Here is a 21,347-nt window from a genome sequence, read left to right as displayed (position 1 = left end):
GCTGTTCAGTTGCTTTGACACAATCTGTATTGTTAAAAGCGCTATATAAATAAAGGTGACTTGACTTGACTTGACTGGCGCTCTAATACTGTTTTGTCGTGGAGTGAACGTTGTCATGCTGTTTGTCTTAAGTCTGCTTGTTCGTCTGTGTCTAGTTCTGTTTTCCAGAAGGAGTCGGTGGATCTGTCAAACGTGCCCAAGGAGTACCTGGACCTGAGGGAAGTGTTCAGTAAGTCTCGGGCTGCTTCTCTTCCTCCGCACCGTCCCTATGACTGTGCTATAGATTTAGTGCCAGGTAAGTCTCCGCCTAAAGGCAAGCTTTATTCGCTCTCTGCTCCGGAGAGGGAGGCCATGGAGAAATATATTTCTGATTCTCTGGCAGCTGGGCTTATCCGTCCTTCCTCTTCCCCTGCAGGTGCCGGGTTCTTTTTTGTGAAGAAAAAGGACGGATCTCTGCGGCCGTGTATTGATTATCGGGGGTTGAACAGCATCACGGTAAGGAATACTTATCCCTTGCCGTTGATGTCTTCTGCCTTCGAACAGCTGCAGGGGGCATCTTTCTTCACCAAACTGGACCTGTGCAACACCTACCATTTGGTTCGTATAAGGGAAGGGGATGAGTGGAAAATCGCCTTTAATACCCCCAGGGGGCACTTTGAATACCGGGTTATGTCATCACTGCACCCACGACTATCTGTTTTCTGTGACTTTGCTTGTTTTGTTCACGTTTAATAAATTACCATCTAACCTCGCATTTGAATCCATCTTGTATTTCCTGACAGCATCTGTGCGCCTTTTCCCCGATTGCTCTGCTCCCGGAAGTTCTAGAGAGAGTCTGCCAGGACGGGGTCCATTTATTTCTAGTAGCCCCATTCTGGCCTGCCCGAGATTGGCTTTCGGTCCTAGTGTCCCTCCTTGATGGCTGTCCCTAGAAGATTCCAATCAGGAGGGACCCTCTGACTCGGTCAGGCATTGGAATCATTCATCCCCGCCTGGAATGATAGGTTTGGCCTCTGAGGGGGCCCAACACATACACTCTCAACTGAGGTTGTTGAGACCATACTCCACTCCAGAGCTCCCTCCAGCTGGTCCCAGTTAACTGCCCGGTTGGTTCAGTTCTGTAGTTCCTGCAGGGATGGTTCTCTGCAGGGTTGGCCTCCTCCACCTTAAGGGTGTATGTGGTGGCCATAGCTGCTTACCACGCCCCTTTGGGTGGTCAGTCATTGTGGATAAACCCGTTGGTAACATGTTTCCTTCATGGTGCTTTGACGCCAGGAGAAGCTGAAGTCAGGGATTCCCTGCAAGATGTGTGTGTTGCGGCGGGCTGGTCCTTTCTGCTTACATTTGTTAGATTTTACAATCTAGATTTGGGTACCACTCCAGACTCTGAGGTGTTTCTCTCTTAGCTGTGCTTGCCATGATTTCACACTAGACAGGCATTTATCAGCATGGAGGAGTGGGTATTGCCGTTCTCAAAGCGTTTCTGACGCATCGCGAATTCCCTGAAGAGGAACGTTTCTAGATTATGTATGTAACCATGGTTCCCCTAGGGGAACGAGACACTGCGTCTCCCTGCCATACTTGCTGCATCGTTGTGAGCAGCTTGCTTCGACCTATCAGAAGCTAATGCTGTTTGTTTCGGATGCGCTTTTAAGCTTCCTGGTCTCTACGTCACCCCGCCCATGATGTTTCGCCATTCCATTGGACTGATTTGACACGTTTCAAGACACGGTCACGCAGAGGCGTTCCCAAGTTTCTGACGCAGCATCTCATTCCCCTCGGGGAACCATAGTTACATACATAACCTAGAGATGATTTATTATGTTTGGGGCATAAAATAGGTGGTATAAATGCAATTAATTTTAATTTTCTGACAGACTACAGATATGCATTCTTGTACAATGTTTTTTTTTTTGTGCTGGAGTAGAAAATAGTTACTGTAACAGATGAATATGACTGACATTTCTGAAAAATGCATGCCTACTTTGTCATCTGTAGGGTTAAAGCTTCAATTAATATTCACCTAGTGAGGTTTAAATATTTTATCAAATATTTTAAATGTAAAATAATAGGTCAACTTCAGCTGAAAATGGAGGTTGTTTTTGAAAAAGTCTAAAATGTACTGATGTTATCTCTATTTATATCTATGAAAAGACACATCATGTGATGTATTTCAGGTGGAAATGTGAGTAATTGGCTGTTTTTCTTTAATAGATTCTTCTTTTCCCATGATGAATGCAGAGTAAACTCCTCCCTTTTCTTCTCTTCCCTCTTCTCCACCTCAGGGCAAAAACATTCACACCATTCTCGTAGTGTTACTGTGTTGCCGCAGTAAAAACATTCCATTCTGAAAATACAAAACACAGCAGCACATTAACTGCAAATGCTAGAAAGGTAATTTTTGTACTACTTCCTTTATGAATGAATAATTGAGTGGTCTTATTTTATCTTTATTTTATGAAGTCATTACATTCCCTGTATTGATTGACATGAGTCAGTCGATGTGGGATTATTTTTAATTAACTAATCCTCTTTAATAAACTGCTCTTGGGTGTTAGCTTCTTGGACCCAATATTATTGCAATAATTCCACAGAATATTTTTCTTTAATGTAAATACTGATTGAATGCTTTTTTATTATATCCCTCTGTGGATAACGATGGAATATTTCCACCATTTTTTCCATTGTGTTATTTTGTCAATCTCTCTCTCTCTCTCTCTCTCTGGCTGAACCTGAGCCCATGCAGTTGGGGCGGCTTCGATTGTCGGCTCAAGAAAGACAACAGAGGCTGGTCCAGGGTCTATGCCTCTACTGTGGGAGGTCGGGCCACTTTGCTCGGTTGTGTCCTGTAAAAGCCAAGGCCCACTAGTCAGACGGGGAGTCCTGGTGGGCGTTTCTCCTCTAATCTCCCCTCAGTCACGCACCCAACTCTCTGCTACCATCACGTACCAAGACTCGGTCCACTCCTGCAAGGCTCTGGTTGATTCCGGTGCCGAGGCCAGCTTTCTGGACTGTAGCACGGCCAAGAGCTGGGGCATCCATGCCATTCCCCTCTCCTCCCCTGTCGCTGTCTGGGGCCTCTCTGTCCAGTCTGTAGCCACTATCATTTTCTGTTATCACATGTACATCCGGGGGAGTACCATGATCTGCAGCTGGTTTTCAGCAAGTCCCGGGCCAACTCGCTCCCCCCCCACCGGCCGTTCGATGGTGCCATCGATCTCCTTCCAGGCACTTCTCCGCCCCGGGGTCGTCTCTTTTCCCTGTCAGGTCCAGAACGAGAGGCTATGGACAAATACATTCAGGAATCCATGAAAGCCGGTCTCATTCGCCACTCGTCCTCGACCGCGGCTGGTCTAACCTCCGCGCTGATCTGAACTGACTTTTTGCTGGGGTTTTGCTATCCGGCTGATTTATTGACTTTTTGTTATCACAGTTTCAATAAACTTGGCATTTGTTTTCACCTGCTGTTGGATCCCGGTCTCGTTTCTGACAATGTTGATGTATTTCCAGTTGAATAAGGTGGATGAGAGGACATATCATATGGCTTGTCCAATAGCCTTTAGTTTAGAGTTGTGAACCATGATTTACTATTTGCTATTGCTTGTCAGAGGACAAGAGACATTCTTGGTCTCATTTTTGTTCTAGTGGACACATGTGATTGCAAGAGTCATCATATTTTTGGACCGTCAGCATTCCAATTCATCCCAAATGTGTTCAGTGGGGTTCAGGTCTGTGCTTTGTGTAGGCCAGTCCAGTTCTTCCCTGTCAGGCTCAGTAAATCATTTCTTTATGACCATCTCTGTGCATTGGGACATTGTCAATCTGGAAGAGAAAAAAAGCTGGAATGGAGCTACACGATCATTTCTGAGATTGCTTTACCTGATTTTCTGTACCTGTTAATAATGGATGTAGCTTGAATAGCCAATGTGTCTATGTACTTTTAGCCATACTTTTAGTGTAGTTACATTTTATTTTTCTCCATCTCTTCATTTTTTTGTCCTTGAAGATTAGATATTGTTGATTCGCCTACTTGCATGTGTGATGCATAAGAAGAGCTGGCGTGTGAGACGGTTCGGTTGCTGTACTATCTAAATGAGAGAGGACATCACTCATTTCCATCCTCAAATTGCCTTGGTCTCATCTGTGACCTTCTGTAAACAGCCTTACACCATCCACTGTTGCAAACCCCACACACAGCCCAAGAACATGAGATCTGTACATACACACACTCCATTTGACCACATACACCTTCTTTTTTATAATTTGCACATATACGTCATACACTTTCCTTTCTGAAGGCAATCAGGGCCCCTCAGGACCTCTTGTACATATCATAAATGATTCACCAAACTTCAATCTCCCTCCCCAGAGATCCGGTGACAGTCACTCGGACTCATCCATCATAATCCGTTCTTGTACTCGATGGGCAGATGTATTTAATGCTGTTGTTTACAGTGCTAATCCTCTTAGATTCGGCCAATCAAATGTGTTCTTTTGAACAGTATAGACATGGGCTACAATCACAAATCATATCTCAGCATGAACATTTGTGAAATTGTTTTTGTTTGTTTTTTAAGATACAGTAATATTTTCCAGTTAATTATGTGAATTTATTTTATATTAGATAGTAATGATTCCAGTGGCATATTTCTGCTGGTGTTTTTAAATATACACACATTAGCATTCAAAAGTTTGGGGTTGGTAAGACTTTTTTTTATATTTTTGCAAAATGTCTCTTGTCATTTGAAAAGGGTTCAAAAAGGCTGCATTTTTTATTCATTAATTTTTTTTTTTTTAAAAAGGTAACACTTTAGAATAGGGAACACATTTTCACTATTAATTCAGAGTTTTTCCTCAATAAACTCCTAATATGATGCTTATTAATAGTTAGTAAGGTAGTTGTTAAGTTATAAGTACTAATAAACAGCCAATATGATGCTAATAAGCAGCTAGTTAGTAGTGAGAATTGGTCCTTAAAATAACCTGTTACCAAAAATAATAATAATATTGTGAAATATTATTAGACTTCAAAATTACTGTTTTCTATTTTTAAATAAAAATTATTCATGTGATAGCAAAACTGGATTTTCAGTAGTCTTCAGTGCAATATTATACTTCAGAAATCATTTTAATATGCTGATTTGGTGCAAGTAAGCAAGTAACATTAAAAATTTTAAAAGAGCAGCATACAAATCTTTTGTAACATAATAAATGTCTTTATTGTCACTTTTGATTAATTTAATGCATCCTTGCTGAATAAAAGTATTAATTTCTATCAATATTCTTTCAATTTCTTTCATAATTAATAAAAAAAAAAATAATAAAAAGTGTTGAAAAAATGTGTGTACTGACCCCAAAATTATGAAGGGTAGTTCATGAATTAGATGTAAGATTCAAACATCTTACATGATAAACAACTTACATTATTACATTATAATAATTAAAGTAACAGATACATATTTAACATATTCTGCAAAAGAAAGATGCAGCTGGAATGAGTTTACCCTGGAATGCTTCTTGCCCCCATGATTTTAAATTTGGAATTTTGTGATATAATATCTAAATTCTCATCATCCTTTGGACTACATGCTAAACTATTGAGTATCTTACGCTCTCTAAATATATTACAGTATCATACTGTCTCTAATATGCTACAATTTAGCAGAAAATGCACAAGCTGTCAAGGGAACTACCTTCCCCAGTCTTAGCTGGGGGCTTGACTTCAGTAGCTGGTTCACATATTCAGTTTTCTAGCAGCTCCTGTAAGGCATTGTGTGAGGAGAACCCTAGTCATAGAGCAATTGCTCTGTCATGGACTGTCTCCAGCTCTTATTCTTGGTTTGCTTTTGTCAAAATTGTTCTTTTCATTCTCTGTTTCTGTTTTTATCTCTCTTTTTCTCTCAGTCTCGATGAATGATGCGGTGATAAGAAGGTCAGATATACCAATGGGACATCTCTGCTCGTAGAACTTTATGATTTTTTAATGGGACTGCATTCACTCCAGCCTGCTGCAATCACAGCCAATTAGCAGCTCCTGCTCATTATCACTGCTCCCAACACTGCACTAATTCGAGGTTAATTTGGTTTGATTGGGAATTTTTTTGAATCTTTGTGTGATACGAGGGCGTGATGATAGATGGGCGCAATCTTAAACATGCTTTAATTCTTTTAGGGAAACACATGTGGGCGCCATGTTTGCGAAAGCTTGTGTGTTTGGAGGGGATTATGGGAAGATATACTCCCTCAGCGCATGAACCATCATCCTACCACATCCTAAAGCAGGTGTAAAGAGGTCCAGTCTCTAAATTTTATTTCCAGCAAAGGTCTGAAGAGTCAATACTTACACTGTTTCCAGAGCCAATATGTCACATGGTCATGAAATGAAATACACAAGGTACATTTCACTAATATTCATCGCAGAAGTGGTTTCACTTCCAGAAAATGAGATGCAGTGGTCTTAAGGAGTGGTTTTTGATTTTAGTTTAGGATATTGAGGCTTCTAATTTGGCTTGACTCAAAATTGTAGTTAATTTATTTGCGATAACTGAATGTCAGGATTTGTACTGTATATCAGAAAAGAAAAACAGTTGGATAATTTTGTGACTTGGTAGCTGTAACCACCATAGTTAAATAGTTAAATTTTAGGCTGGTCTGCTCAGTAGTCAAAAAGCGATCCTCAAAGTGTTAAAATGGGTTGAAATGACCGATCAAATCAAAGAAGGTGGGCTTTACTGTTCACAGAAGTCAGTCATGAATTCCAGCATGTTTAACAGTTTTATAACGTAAGCAGCAATACATTTCATATTTGACAACATATTTTAGGATAGAAAAGTTAAATGATGGAGTGTAATATCCTGTAATCCAAACCACACTTTTTTTTTTGTTAAATTTTGCTGTTTTGAATGGAAAATGTAGGCAATTATTTACATGATTCATGTTATTAATTTTAATGAGAAGAAAACATTTGCCGTTTTGCGTTTATTCATTATTTGGCATACAAATAGGAACGAATGTGTGCATATTTTAAAATAAAAATATGTGCAAATAGTTCAAATGGATGACTTTATGATAAATTGTAGTTATTTTACTGATCTTCTTTCTTTTTCTTTATTTCCTTTAAATTCTTCAATTATTTAATGCATTATATTATTTATATATATAGAGAGAGAGAGAGAAGAGAGACCACGCTGTTAGATGATTGATTGAAAAGTGGACAATGTTGTCTGATACCCTCAGATTTTTTGGCAAGCTAAGATCAAATATGAAGGCTGAAGATCACCTAAATGAGGTCTAGAAATCCCTATAAATGTTCAGATGTTCACATTTTTGCCACATTAGATATGAGCAGAACACAAATATTTGTTGTAATTCAGTGTAAATGAAATCCTGCATCAAACCTTAAATGTTTCATTATCATAATAATCCATTTAAATCTTGTTTCCTGTTGGCTATGCACGGGAATCAAAGAGCGGCAGACACTATAAGCTATTGTGTACAATCAGGAGGGGTCTTCTACTTGAATAGGTTTATTTTGTTATAATTATCATGTAACTGTACATTATCCCACTTATTACACAGCTGCTTATGGAATATATAAATAAGTAGACATGAAAAATTGATTTGAGCTGAAATTATTTGATTATGTTAAAAGAAAACAATGAGCAGTGCTGTGGAGAGAACTAGCACAGTGTAAGAAAACTGGTTGTCAGGGGCAACGGTCATATACAGAGTTTGTGGTCATTATACAAAAACATTTGACCACAACTAAAATGCTACAACTAATCAGAGTTAAGGATTTTAGAGTAATAAATTGGGCTAATAAGTATAGCTTTTCTGCAATTGTGAATTTTGTCATTTCTGCCTCTTTACAGTATATATAAAGCAGCTTCTGTATCACTTTTGCAATGTAAAGATTGCTTTACTGTTCCATGTGGAGAAAAAGCACTATGTTTATAATTATGTTAATTTATGCAGTGTTTCACGGGCTGGATGGAAGCAATCTGGACGTGCATCGCGGTCCACTAATTGGTGACCTCTGTTCTAAAGGCACGCGGCTGAGGCTTGAGTTTTTAAAGAGAGACATCACAGCTGTTATATGAATGAGACTGGACTTCCGTTCAGCCCACAGATAACTGCCTGTGAATGAGACAATGAGCAGGTTCAGCCAACTGTGACAATCACACCAGCTGTCAAGCAGTCTGTCAGATCATAAACGTAATAATTTGTGTTTTCTGGAGCGCACACACGTGCACATTCTCGCACGCACACGCGCCCAGGCTTGGCTTTTCTTTTAGTCGGTCATTTGCGGCAGACAAAAAGGTTGCATAAATCAAAACAGATGAGTATCATAAATGTCATTTTTAAAATGTCAGTGGAAATAATGTACTTTTTCTCAGTGATGCAAGAGATCTGCGACTTCTGAAAGAGCTGAGCTGATATTCCACTGAGGTCAGAGGTCAAGTTTTTAATTGTATTTTTGATGACAGGTGAGGTTTCGCATATGCAAATTCTCACATTTCTCACTATGAAGTGAGACATTGACTGGAAGTGTGGAGGGAGGCTAGATAAGTGGAAATCAAGAATAACAGAAAGATATATGATAAAACAATTAATTTGAACGCATTGATGATGAAGATTTCAGGCAGATTGTTGAGATTAAAGACATAGAATTCCAGAGAGAGCATTAGAGGGATGTATTTTAATTTAAAGGTGGGGTAAGCGATTTCTGGTAGACAATGTTGACATTTGAAATCACCAAAACAAACACGCCCCTACCCCAAAAGGGTCTCGCCCCTATTTTGCTAGCTCTGCCCCACACATACGTACGCAACCCAGGCAACGATTAGTTCTGTGAAAAAAAGCAAAACCAATGTTACACCGTGTCTACACCGGACGCGAGTGCCGCGGCGCGACAAAATACTATAGAACTCATCAGTTTTCTAAAGTGTTTTTGAAAAATCGCTTACCCCACCTTTAAAATCTCTACGTGTGTGTTGTGATTGGCTGGATTAGCCTTGTGTGTCTGTGCTGCTGTGGGGAGATTAGAGAAAATTACAGATTAATAGCCCGCTATTCCCGGCATTGTTGTTAATTAGTTTCCTCTTTACAGGCATTTAAGGTTCATGTGCATGTTCACTGAATGACCGGCAACTTACCAGAGAGTTTTCAAAGAGCTGATCATAGAAAAATAATGCGTAGTAACGTTTAATACGGCGGCTGAATTTTCTGAAAAATACTGCTTTTTTTAAAACATGATTTTAGTTAAAGTGGCTAAATTCATGACACCATTGTTGTTCCATTTTATTGCTGATTTGAATTATGTTATTAAAACTAATCTTGGCAGACTTTTGAAGTAGTCAGAAGTTGTAATTGTATGCGTTTTACCCACACTAACATTTCAAAGTTTATAGGGTAGGTAAGATTTTTCAAAATTTTTTTTAAAGACTATTCTGCTCACCAAGACGGCAATCAAATATACAGTAAAATCATTAATATTGTTACAGTTTTAAATAACTCCTTTCGGTTTCACTTTATTTTGATCCCTTTAAAGGGTTTGTTTACCCAAAAATGAAAATTCTGTCATTAATTACTCACCCTCGTGTTGTTCGAAACCCGTAAGACCTTCGTTCATCTTCGGAACACAATTTAAGATATTTTTGATGAAATATGAGGGCTCTCTGACTCTCCCATAGACAGCAAGGTAACTACCACGTTCAAGGTCCAGAAAAGTACCAAGATGATCGACAAAGTAGTCCATGTGACATCAGTGGTTCAACTGTAAAGTTACGAAGCTACGAGAATACTTTTTGTGGTCAAAAGAAAAAAAAAAAACGACTTTATTCCACATTTTCGTCTCTACTGCGTCACTTGTGGACGCGCGTTCATGACAGTACCGGGGAGTGTTCCGAAGATGAACAAAGGTCTTACGGGTTTGGAACAACACGAGGGTGAGTAATTAATGACATGATTTTCATTTTTGGGTGAACTAACCCTTTAACACATTCTGTTGACTATAAGTAACGTTGCACCTACATGTCTACTAACTCTCATTAGAGTATTAGTAGAGTATTAGTAGACTGCAGGGTTAGGGTTAGAATAAGTTGACATGTACTTGCAAAGTTACTTATAGTCGGTAGAATGTCTGTTGGGAGACCATCACAATACAGAGTTAGCAGATATTAAGCAAACAGTCTACTAATACTCTGATGAGAGTTAGTAGACATGTAGGTGCAACATTACTTATTTTCAACAGAATGTTTAAAAGGGACCATCAAAATAAAGTGTTACCCTTCTTTCTATTAGAATATATTTGAAAATATTCCTGTGATGGCAAAGCTGAATTTTCATTGTAATATGCTGATTTGGTTCTCAACAAACATTTCTTATTATTATCAATTTTATAAACAGTTGTGCTGCTGATTATTTTTGTGGAAACCGTAATAGATTTGAAATAGAGATGTTTTGTAGCATTAGAAATTACTTAACTGTCACAAATAAAAATGATCAAAAAATTGTACTGACCCCAAACTTCTGAACGGTAGTGTACATCAGTTTGAACGTGATGTTTTATTTTATTTTTAGCTTCATAAACTCCTTCTGTTTTACTGAATAGACTTTTACCCTAGACAGGAAGTTTGTATTTTCACCCCCAAATAACAATTCTGCCATGATTTGTCATCATAGTCTCTTTCTTATGTGGAAAATGTTAATGTGGGAATTCACCATATAATGAAACTGTCACAGTGGAGCCTGACCGTGTCTATCCACATTCAAATAAATAATTATATCATAGAAGTATTCCGTACAACGTGTGCACTATATTAAGAGTCTTTTGAAGCTTTGTGAGATAAAAATATTTTTGTGATTGTCACACAAAGCATCATATGGCTTCCGAAAAACTGTGACATATGGACCATTTTCATGGTGTTCCCCAACACTGTATAGTAGTTAAAAAGAGAAAAGACAACTTGAAATAGCATTCACAAACCTTTAACTTCTGTAATGTGACATGAAGCAGTAGAGGGTGGGAGTCCCCCCCCCCCACCAGATTTGATGTTATCTAGAAAAATGCCCATTAATGTTAAACATGGTGGCTATGATATTATTAGTTAATATTAGTTTTCTCCACGCTTGCAGCCTTGGCTGTCAACAAAAAAAAAAGAAGGAGAAAGTAATTACATTTGGATTAAGGATTTTCAAAACAAAACAAAACAAAAAAATCCTTTATAATAGCATGCAGCAAAGGATTTGGAGGCATTTGAGAAATAGAGTATTCATGCATATGCTTGAATCCTCATGCTGTGAAGGATCTTTAATTTGATCAGCTTGTCCCTTGTTGACCTCCTGCTATGACAATACCCAGTCCTTTGACAGTGTTTCAATGTAAGCAATGTGTTTACATTTCATGGCCCCTGTATGCTTCAGTATATGTGTTTCCAGAAGGCAGGCAACATTTAGAGCAGAAACCTAATCTAAGACTATGTTTTGCTGACTCCTCTAATAAATAACATCCACGCTGGTATCTTTTTGTTACTTTTTCCCTTATTGAATTCTGTCCCTCGTCTACAGATGTTCTGTTTAACTTTTAAAGAGACAGTTGTTCTTAATCAGAGAGTCCAGAGCTCTGAATCACACACACGCTTCTGTGGAGTCGACGGGAGAAGTAAAGGTCAGCTTAAACATGTGTGTCCCTTGCGGTTTCTGATTTTTCCATTTGTGGTAAGTTTGGGTCTCTTTCTCATTTCCTTTCTTATTTCGTCTTGTTGCCACTGTCTTCTCTTAGTAAACTGGTTTAATTAATCATTGGTTAATTATTCAAGTGACCCAGGGGAAGAGAGCACATCTTTTCTGTGTCTGTCTACCCTTTTCCTGGAACATCAGGAGAAGATTCACAGCCTCCATTCCTTCTACCTCATCTCTTTTCCTCTCGTTTTGTTCTTTCACCCCAATCTTGTAGAGTTAATCTCAGATAAGTTTGATGTTCCTTGGATTTTATTCTTAATTTTACTCAAATTGATGTGGAATAAATATATAAATTTTATAAAGCAGGTCAAGATTGAATCTGTACACTTTTCCCCCCACATTTTCTGTTCTGATTTTGGGAGTAAATATGCAGAATTCTGCAGAATTAATTTAAATATGTTGAAATTGAGTGTTCCAAAGCGACATTTTCTCCATAAGGGGAATTGATTTTGGGTGATAACTTATGAAACTTTAAAGACAGACCAACTGTGAGCTACAAGGTTGTTAATCAATCAATGGCATACGCTTTTGTTAAAGCTATCCACCTGCATTATTTCAACCTATTTTTTTAAATAATCATGTTCATCAGTCTTGTGTAGGTCTTTTTATCTACACTTTCAAACTACTTAAATATTTGTATCTTTAAAGCTACAATTTTATGTTTCTACACTTTTAGTTATGTCATTTGCAATGCCTCATGGGATTGTAGTCTGATTGTAGTCATGAGGTAATCTTGAAGTTAAGCTGTTTAGTGCACAGTTGTTTCTTTGTCTGGTTTTCAAAAACCTTTTTGCTTCAAATCAAAGTTTGTAATGTTGTAGGTTTCCCTAGTTGGTTAGTTTGGTTCATAGCTTATAACTCTTTCATAAAGACTTTTTTGAAATCCCTATGGGGAAAATGAATTAGAAAAATACTTCCAGAACCAAGGCCGGTAAAAAAAAAAAAAAAGGGCGGCCATTTTTGCACTCTATTCTGTTCATAGTGTTGTGCAGAATTCTGCAGGTGCAGATTTTGTGATAGATTTTGCCCAATAACCCTCTACAGAACATTCCTGTGCAGTGTGTCCGACTCTCGCAGTGATAATAACCAGTCCGTGACACTCCCCAGGAGGTGAGGCTGTTTTCGGGTGGATTGTTTTTCTGCGTGTATTTACTGGAGGGGCATTTTATCGGATCTGTGGGGTACCCGGATCTCTAACAGAACTGCCATTCTTAACATTCCCATAAACCCCTGGGGCTGGAGGAGAGGGTGGCTGTTAGAGACTCATCGATTGAACAGAACCCCCTGATGGGACTGCAAACTAATCAATAAACCACCATGTAGCCCCTGTGGAAAATGGAACAGAGGAAAGGAGGAGAGGAGAGGAGTGTGCACTCCCACAGCAGTGTCTGATCTTATTTCTGTCCATTTACATGGGTCACCTGACCTCTCACTTCTTTAATTCACACTGGCTTGTTTAACTTTCACTTTTCTGTCCAGCTTTGTTCTCTCCTTAATGACTGGGTGATAAAATTTGAGCAAGAGCGAGAGAGTGTCGTCTAACATCCCTGCTTTTTCTTTCTTTCTTCTTCTTTTTTTAGCCTTGCTGAAATTGTAGGCCTCAAAAAGTAATGACATTTTGTAGACTGAAAAAAAAAAAGTCACTTGCAGAATACTGAAAACCTTCTATTGATTTCCATTAAGAATGCAATCAAACATCCCATGATGTCTGATACGTGAGCGAGGGAACTTCTGCAAGGTGAAGAATTATTTAATTTCTCTTATTGGCACTTCTATTCTTTTTGATTTTGATGAGTTTTGCTGTTTTGAGGAATGGTGAAAGTGATGGGCTGTGTGTCTGTAGATGTAAGTATATATAGTATAGGCTTGTTTTAATGACCCATTCATAGCTTTAAAAATGGCTTGTTTCTTTATTTGAATGGGATCAGTTTCTTAATTTGTTTATTAGAATAGCTTTCCAGTACATGTACACTACTGTTCAAAGGTTTGGGGTCAATAAGATTTTTAAATATTTTTGAAAGAGGTATCTGATGTTCATCAAGGTGGCATTTATTATATTTTCTTCAGAAATACATAAAAACTTTAATATTGTGAAAGATTATTACAATTTAAAAAATGTTTTCTATTTAAATACATTATAAAACTTAATTGATTGTGATGTCACAGGTGAATTTTTAGCATCATTACTCCAGTCTTCATTGTCACATGATCCTTCACAAATCAGTCTAATGTGCTGATTTGGTGCATTTCAAACCATTACCAAAGTTGAAAACAGTTGTGTTGCTTAATATTCGTATGGAAACATGTAAATAAGTATGTTATCAGTATATATATATATATATATATATATATATATACAATATAGAAGTCTTTTGTAACATTATAAAGGTCTTTACTGTCACTTTTGATCAATTTAATTTAATGCATTAATCCATCCTTGAATTTCCAGTTTCCTCAAAGATATATAGATATATATATATATATATTCTTACCGACCCCAATCTTTTGAATAGTACAGTATGTATGTATTGAGGCAATCTATAATGAAAGTTAACAAAATTGACAAGAAAAGGGAAAAAAAAAAAAAAGACTTTTAAACGCATTTAAAAAATAGAGTATTTTTCTCACAGGAAAGTGGACCAAAAGTTTTGAAGACTCATCCTACACAACACAACCTGTTTCATTGGATCTTTAATATTATGTTAGTTTAGTACAAATAAAGGATTTGTCTGTTTGTCTAGGATTTCGAGTCTGTTCACATTTTATCTTATGAATATGAAAAATTAGTATACAAAAGAAAATCCTAAGAAAAACTGCAAAATGAGGATACGTGTAAACAACATTTATGTTTAACTGTAGATGTTTTATTCAAATTTAAATGACTTCATGCACTGAGCGACAACACAGAACAGTTGCTTTGTCTGTCAGCAGTTTTAAATTCCTCTGTTCGATCTGGCACAGCGCTACTAAATCTTTAGTGTTCTGCTAGCTTGATGCGTGAATGGGATTTTATTCATTCTAAATCTCTGTCTATGCAACATTTTGAACAGTCTGCAGTTTCTTTTTAGGAAATCATTCTGAATCAACTGGCTAAACCCATGAATCAACTCCTGTATCAAGTCTGGACAGCAGGGAGCCATGAATCGATCCTGATATTAGCTCTGAGTCGATGGTTTTAAGCTGTGAATCAACTCTCTGCATGTTCACGAGTCGATTGTGTGAACCATGAATCTCCCCGGAGCAAGAGCTCGGCTGGCTGCCTCAGGGCCAAAACCTTCTCGTCCCAGTAAGCCAAGGCAAGAGTTATAGGACGTGACAGAGAGCAGGAGAGAAAGGTATGAAGTGTTGAATATTTTGGCAGGTCGTCTAGCGGTGGAATGGGCGATTCTGTTCATGTACATTTCTCTCTCTTATCCCTCACTCCAAGCCTCATTCCTACTCTTGGCAGTCTCACCATGGCCTGTCTATCAGCATGTCGCTGTGGCGATGGGTGGTGATAAACCTTGTTGGGTTTCCTCCGTGCTCAGGCAATAAAACAGAATTAAAATATTAAATCTGTCCACCGACCCCCCTCGTAAATAAAGTCATAAATTACCACTCATCTCATAAATGAAGGAGAGACAGAAGATGGAGGTTTATGGGGAGGTGGCACCGATGTGGCAGTTTCACACTCTGATGGCCATCACTCCTTTCTACATCTCCTTTTTCACCAGCGACACTTGGCAGACAAGATGCTAACGGGTGAAGGTCATAGTGCTGTGTTGTATGCATTATTAACAGTTATGTGCTTGTTCTCACTGTGGCTGTATGATCTACATAACATTGGTAAAGTACATTAAAATATATTTGACTTGCTGTTCCCAATTAGATGTTTTGTTGTTTTACACCATTGTAAAAATTGAAACAAATTCCCAAAAATGACCTCATATAAGTATTTATTCCTCTATTATCTCTAGTGCAACCAATTCAAATTGGAAGACACAGAAATGGTTAAATTGGTGTATGTTGTGGATTGTTATTGGATTGTTATTTATTGGGATGGTTGTAGTAAAAAAGTACAAATCTGGATGGTCCAGCTTCTGTTCAGTCAATATTATGGCATAGAAGTAAAATGAAAGCTTCAAGCAACTCAATAAATTCTTTTAAATGAACGAGTAGATTTGAAAGGGACTGTAAATAAAAATATTTTTATTTAATCCATAATTAAGAAATGAAAAGAGTGCGGCACAGCTGTAAATAGAGTGTTGTGAGGGTAGAAAGTAAAATACACTGAACAAAATTATAAACGTAACACTTTTGTTTTTAAATCAATGGCGATCCGACGAGTTTGAAAATCGTGCAGTGTGAACTCAGCATAACACAGATTTAGACAGATTTGTGAACAATATTTGAGAGAAATAGGCCTTTTGTGTACATAGAAAAAGTCTTAGATCTTTGAGTTCAGCTCATGAAAAATGGGGGCAAAAACAAAAGTGTTGCGTTTATAATTTTGTTCAGTGTAAGTGCGGAAGTACTGGAGGGATTCAAAGGACAAGGTAAAATCAAAGGATTTTACCTTGTCATCATCTCGGACGTCTTTATTTGTCATTGACCCTCAGCTGAAATATTCACTCCCCCAGACACCATCAGCATTTCTGCAAAGGAGACAGCACGCACACACTCGCTGACTGTTTAGTATGCTTGATAGTCTGCCATTGGTGGCAGCATGGTGTCTAGACCAGCGGAGGGTGGCAGCCCCTCTAAATCTTCCCATCCGCTGGTGTTCCTGTCATCTTTCTCCCTCTCTTTCTGTTGCATCTCTCCATCGAATTACTTGCTCCCCAGCCTGCATCTCTCCTTCCCTCTTTCACTGACGATCTGTCCATCCTCTCCCTCTCTCTCTCTCTCTCTCAGTCTCTCTCTTTCTGGTTAATTAGAATAGGGGGCAGAGGCACACTTGAGTAAGCTCACTATCAGATGATTAATTGCTGGGGGTAGAGGGATGGAGCAGAGGGACTCAGTGCTGAAGAGAACACAAGGTTACTTATTCACAGTTTCTCTTTCTCCCTCTCTCTGTCTCTCGCTCATTGAGTCTTTTTCAATACATTTCATTATAGATTTATTTGTGGGGTTGTCGACATAACAGCATTCTCAAAGCAATTAACAAGAGAGGTGTGTACATGAATGATAAACTCGAGAAAATGAACTGATAAAGTTGCACTTGTTCTGTTACTATTGTAAAAGTTGGAGAATTCAAACATCATTTTCCTGTCTCATTCAGCCTGTCTGTAATTGTGTGTCTTTTTCTTCCTGCTGATTTCTCCCCAGTAACAGTCAGTTTTTGCTCTATCATCTTCATGTTGTTGCTGTTGTTGTGAGTGTCAGAATGCCCAGTAATGCATTTTGCTGCTGATGTTTATAAGTTATGATTTATGACATTTAAAGGTGCACTAAGCAAATTTTGCCAAACAGTGTTGATATTTGAAAGAACCAAAACAACAGGACCTCGCCCCTATTTTGATAACTCCGCCCAACACGTACACAACCCTGGCAGCGACGATGGCGGAATCTGCTATGCCTGCCGGCTAAGGGTATGATGTCATCCATAAGTGAAAACAATGTGTGTTACTATGGTAATTCAGGTTGACTGTGTTTGGTAGTAGTCTGTGTTGAATGATTTAGCTCCGTTTCACGTGGGAAACAACATTCAACACTCCAATATTTATGAGGGTCTCTTGCTTGTTCGTAACCCTTCTTTTTAATGTTTTGTTCCTCCGACATTTTCTTCTTTTTTTTTTTAATCTGCCATCTTTCGCTATCTATAGTTGATCTGCTAATATCAGTCTTGTGTAATATCCAAACAATGGTGTGAATTTGGGGCGAGTCTACCTGTTTTGAACAGTGGCAAATGGATGTGTTTGAAACTTTGAAAATGGTCATTATTTTTACAGTTATTCAGGGTGCCACTAGTAGTGCAAAATGTATACACTACAGGCCCGGACTGGCCATCGGGAGCACCGGGAGAATTCCCGGTGGCCTGGCAGCTGATTTGGCCCGCCCTTCTCAATGTACCAAAGTGATCATTTCTGATTTTTTCATTAGATAATAAATCGATAATAAATCATAAATCGGTTAGTCTTGACTATCAGCACTGCGCTACACGAATCGGCTCACGTGTGTTCCGCGCTTCCGTCAAACGATTCCGAACAGACCCGATGCGCGGGACTCGATGAAAGAGAGGAAGCGGCCAGAAGAAGCAGTGAAATGTAGCAACATCACTGACCTGTTCAGGGCTTCAAGTGCAGGGCAGTTTCATCTGTAAATACTCTAAAGAGTTTTGTCTTTATTAACGTAGTTGAGTATTAAACTGCTAATACTGATAATATCCATTCACATGGGTTTATTGTACAGGGAGGGAGGGAGCTAGAGCAGACAACAACACAAAAATAATATGAGTCACGTAATTCAATAGTGTGTTAATTATTAGAATTTTTCAACAAATATATTGTTCTAATTTTGACATTTAGGCACTTTAGAAAATGTGTTTTAATACACTACCAGTCAAAAGGTTTTGATCAGTAAGATTTTTAATGTTTTTTTAAAGAAGTCTCTTCTTCTCACCAAGCCTGCATTTATTTGATCCAAAATACAGCAAAAACAGTAATATTGTGAAATATTTGTATTATTTAAAATAACTGATTTCTATTTGAATATATTTTAAAATGTGATTTATTCCTATAATTTCAAAGCTGATTTTTCAGCATCACTCCAGTCACATGATCCTTCTGAAATCATTCTAATATGCTGATTTGCTGCTCAAAAACATTCATTATTATTATGTTGAAAATTATACTGACTCCAAGCTTTTGGTATAGTGTATATAGTGTGGTATAATGTTACAAAAGCTTTTTATTTCAGATAAATGCTGATCTTTGGATCTTTCTATTCATCAAAGAATCCTGATGTATTCAACTGTTTTAAATATTGATAATTATAATAATAATAATAATAATGTTTCTTGAACAGTAAATCAGCATATTACAATGATTTCTGAAGGATCATGTGACTGGAGTAATGATGCTGAAAATTCAGCTTTGATCACAGAAATAAATGACATTTTAAAATATATTCAAATCGAAAGCAGTTATTTTAAATAGTAAAAAATATTTCACAATATGACTGCTCTTGCTTTACTTTGGATCAAATAAATGCAGGCTTGGTGAGCAAGAGAGACTTCTTAAAAACATTAAAACACTTTTGACTGGTAGTGTATATTTGTATGAAATATAGGTTTGTTAAATCTAGGGTACTTAAGTCATTTTAAGATAAATAACTTTCTGTGCAAACAAATTGAAATAAGGTGGTTGTTTTCAACAAGGTGGACATAGTTCTGTTCATAACAGTAGACCTGCTGGTGAAGAAGTGACAAGCAAGAAAAAAAGGGGGGGACAGAGATACTGGGAAAAATGAAGAAAATGGAAAGGGAAGTGAAGGTGCAGTGCAAGAGAGAACCTTTAATTATTTTCCACGGCCCCAGACTAAGGATTTAGACCTTTTTATGTGATAGCCATACAAATAATAGGGTTGTCTGTGGTTTCAGAAATTGTTGTGGATGTATAAGCTACACAGAAAAAAAGGGGCCAAAATCGCACCTTTTGGGGAACAACAACTTGTCACTGGAGCAGTACTCTTAAAAGGACATCTTTGTTCCTTTTTTACTCCTAATAGGTAGGCCTACATATTACTACCCTAAGGATATGAATTACTACTCTAAGGCACTAATATGTTACCTATTAGGGTTACAAATGGTACAAAGATGTCCTTTTAAGAGTCCTGCTCCAGTGACAAGCTGTTGTACCCCAAAAAATAAAATTTTGGCCCCTTTTTTTCTTTGTCTTTATTAACCTAGTTGAGTATTAAACTGCTAGTATCTGTTAGGCTATCAGTAGCACCCCATTATTATCATCATTCAGAATACTGTGCTAAAGGACATCAATATCGATTGTAAAGTTACATTAAAAATTCAGCAGAGACAGATATTCACATGGATTTATTGTACAGGCAGGGAGGGAGCTAGAGCAGACAGCAACACAAAAATAATATGAGTCACAGCCTAATAATTCAATTGTGTGTTCAGTATTAGAATTTTTCAACAAATATATTGTGCTAATTTTGACATTTAGGCAGTTTAGAAATTGTGTTTTATACACTACCAGTCAAAAGGTTTTGATCAGTAAGATTTTTTTATGTTTTTTAAAGAAATCTCTTCTGCTCACCAAGCCTGCATTACTTTGATCCAAAATACAGCAATATTGTGAATATTGTGAAATATTTGTATTATTTAAAATAACTGATTTCTATTTGAATATATTTTAAAATTCCTATAATTCCTGTGATTTCAAAGCTGTATTTTCAGCATCATTACGCCAGTCTTCAGTGTCATAATGTTACAAAAGCTTTTTATTTCAGATAAATGCTGATCTTTGGATCTTTCTATTCATCAAAGAATCCTGATGTATTCAACTGTTTTAAATATTGATAATTATAATAATAATAATAATAATGTTTCTTGAACAGTAAATCAGCATATTACAATGATTTCTGAAGGATCATGTGACTGGAGTAATGATGCTGAAAATTCAGCTTTGATCACAGAAATAAATGACATTTTAAAATATATTCAAATCGAAAGCAGTTATTTTAAATAGTAAAAAATATTTCACAATATGACTGCTCTTGCTTTACTTTGGATCAAATAAATGCAGGCTTGGTGAGCAAGAGAGACTTCTTAAAAACATTAAAACACTTTTGACTGGTAGTGTATATTTGTATGAAATATAGGTTTGTTAAATCTAGGGTACTTAAGTCATTTTAAGATAAATAACTTTCTGTGCAAACAAATTGAAATAAGGTGGTTTTTTTCAACAAGGTGGACATAGTTCTGTTCATAACAGTAGACCTGCTGGTGAAGAAGTGACAAGCAAGAAAAAAAGGGGGGGACAGAGATACTGGGAAAAATGAAGAAAATGGAAAGGGAAGTGAAGGTGCAGTGCAAGAGAGAACCTTTAATTATTTTCCACGGCCCCAGACTAAGGATTTAGACCTTTTTATGTGATAGCCATACAAATAATAGGGTTGTCTGTGGTTTCAGAAATTGTTGTGGATGTATAAGCTACACAGAAAAAAAGGGGCCAAAATCGCACCTTTTGGGGAACAACAACTTGTCACTGGAGCAGTACTCTTAAAAGGACATCTTTGTTCCTTTTTTACTCCTAATAGGTAGGCCTACATATTACTACCCTAAGGATATGAATTACTACTCTAAGGCACTAATATGTTACCTATTAGGGTTACAAATGGTACAAAGATGTCCTTTTAAGAGTCCTGCTCCAGTGACAAGCTGTTGTACCCCAAAAAATAAAATTTTGGCCCCTTTTTTTCCTGTGTGGCCTGGATGAATGTAAGATTTCCCGGCCTGAAATTGCGTCCCATTCTTGCCCTGATACACTACCATTTAAAGGTTTGGGGGTTGGTCAGATTTATTAAAAAATGGTTTTGAAAGAAGTCACTAATGCTCACCAAGGCTGACTTTATTTAATCAAAAATACAGTAAAAATTGTATATTG

General features: G+C 37.5%; 1 long non-coding RNA gene across 1 annotated transcript in view; it reads right to left on the bottom strand.

Moving 5' to 3' along the window:
• The window catches only part of LOC107678877 (uncharacterized), a 21,347-nt gene extending 3,376 nt beyond the window's left edge, over positions 1 to 17,971 (bottom strand). The window contains exons 1-2 of the long non-coding RNA XR_001632983.1: positions 17,865 to 17,971; positions 9,833 to 9,834 (exon numbers count right to left, since the gene is read on the bottom strand). This is a non-coding gene — a long non-coding RNA (uncharacterized LOC107678877). The remainder of the gene's footprint in view (positions 1 to 9,832; positions 9,835 to 17,864) is intronic.
• Positions 17,972 to 21,347: the final 3,376 nt, after the last annotated feature.

Source organism: Sinocyclocheilus anshuiensis, unplaced genomic scaffold (assembly GCF_001515605.1).
Source record: "Sinocyclocheilus anshuiensis isolate Anshui unplaced genomic scaffold, SAMN03320099.WGS_v1.1 scaffold1800, whole genome shotgun sequence".
NCBI classification, from domain to species: domain Eukaryota; kingdom Metazoa; phylum Chordata; class Actinopteri; order Cypriniformes; family Cyprinidae; genus Sinocyclocheilus; species Sinocyclocheilus anshuiensis.
The sequence above is the reverse complement of the archived record's forward strand: the minus strand, read 5'-3'. Positions and strand labels throughout refer to the sequence as shown.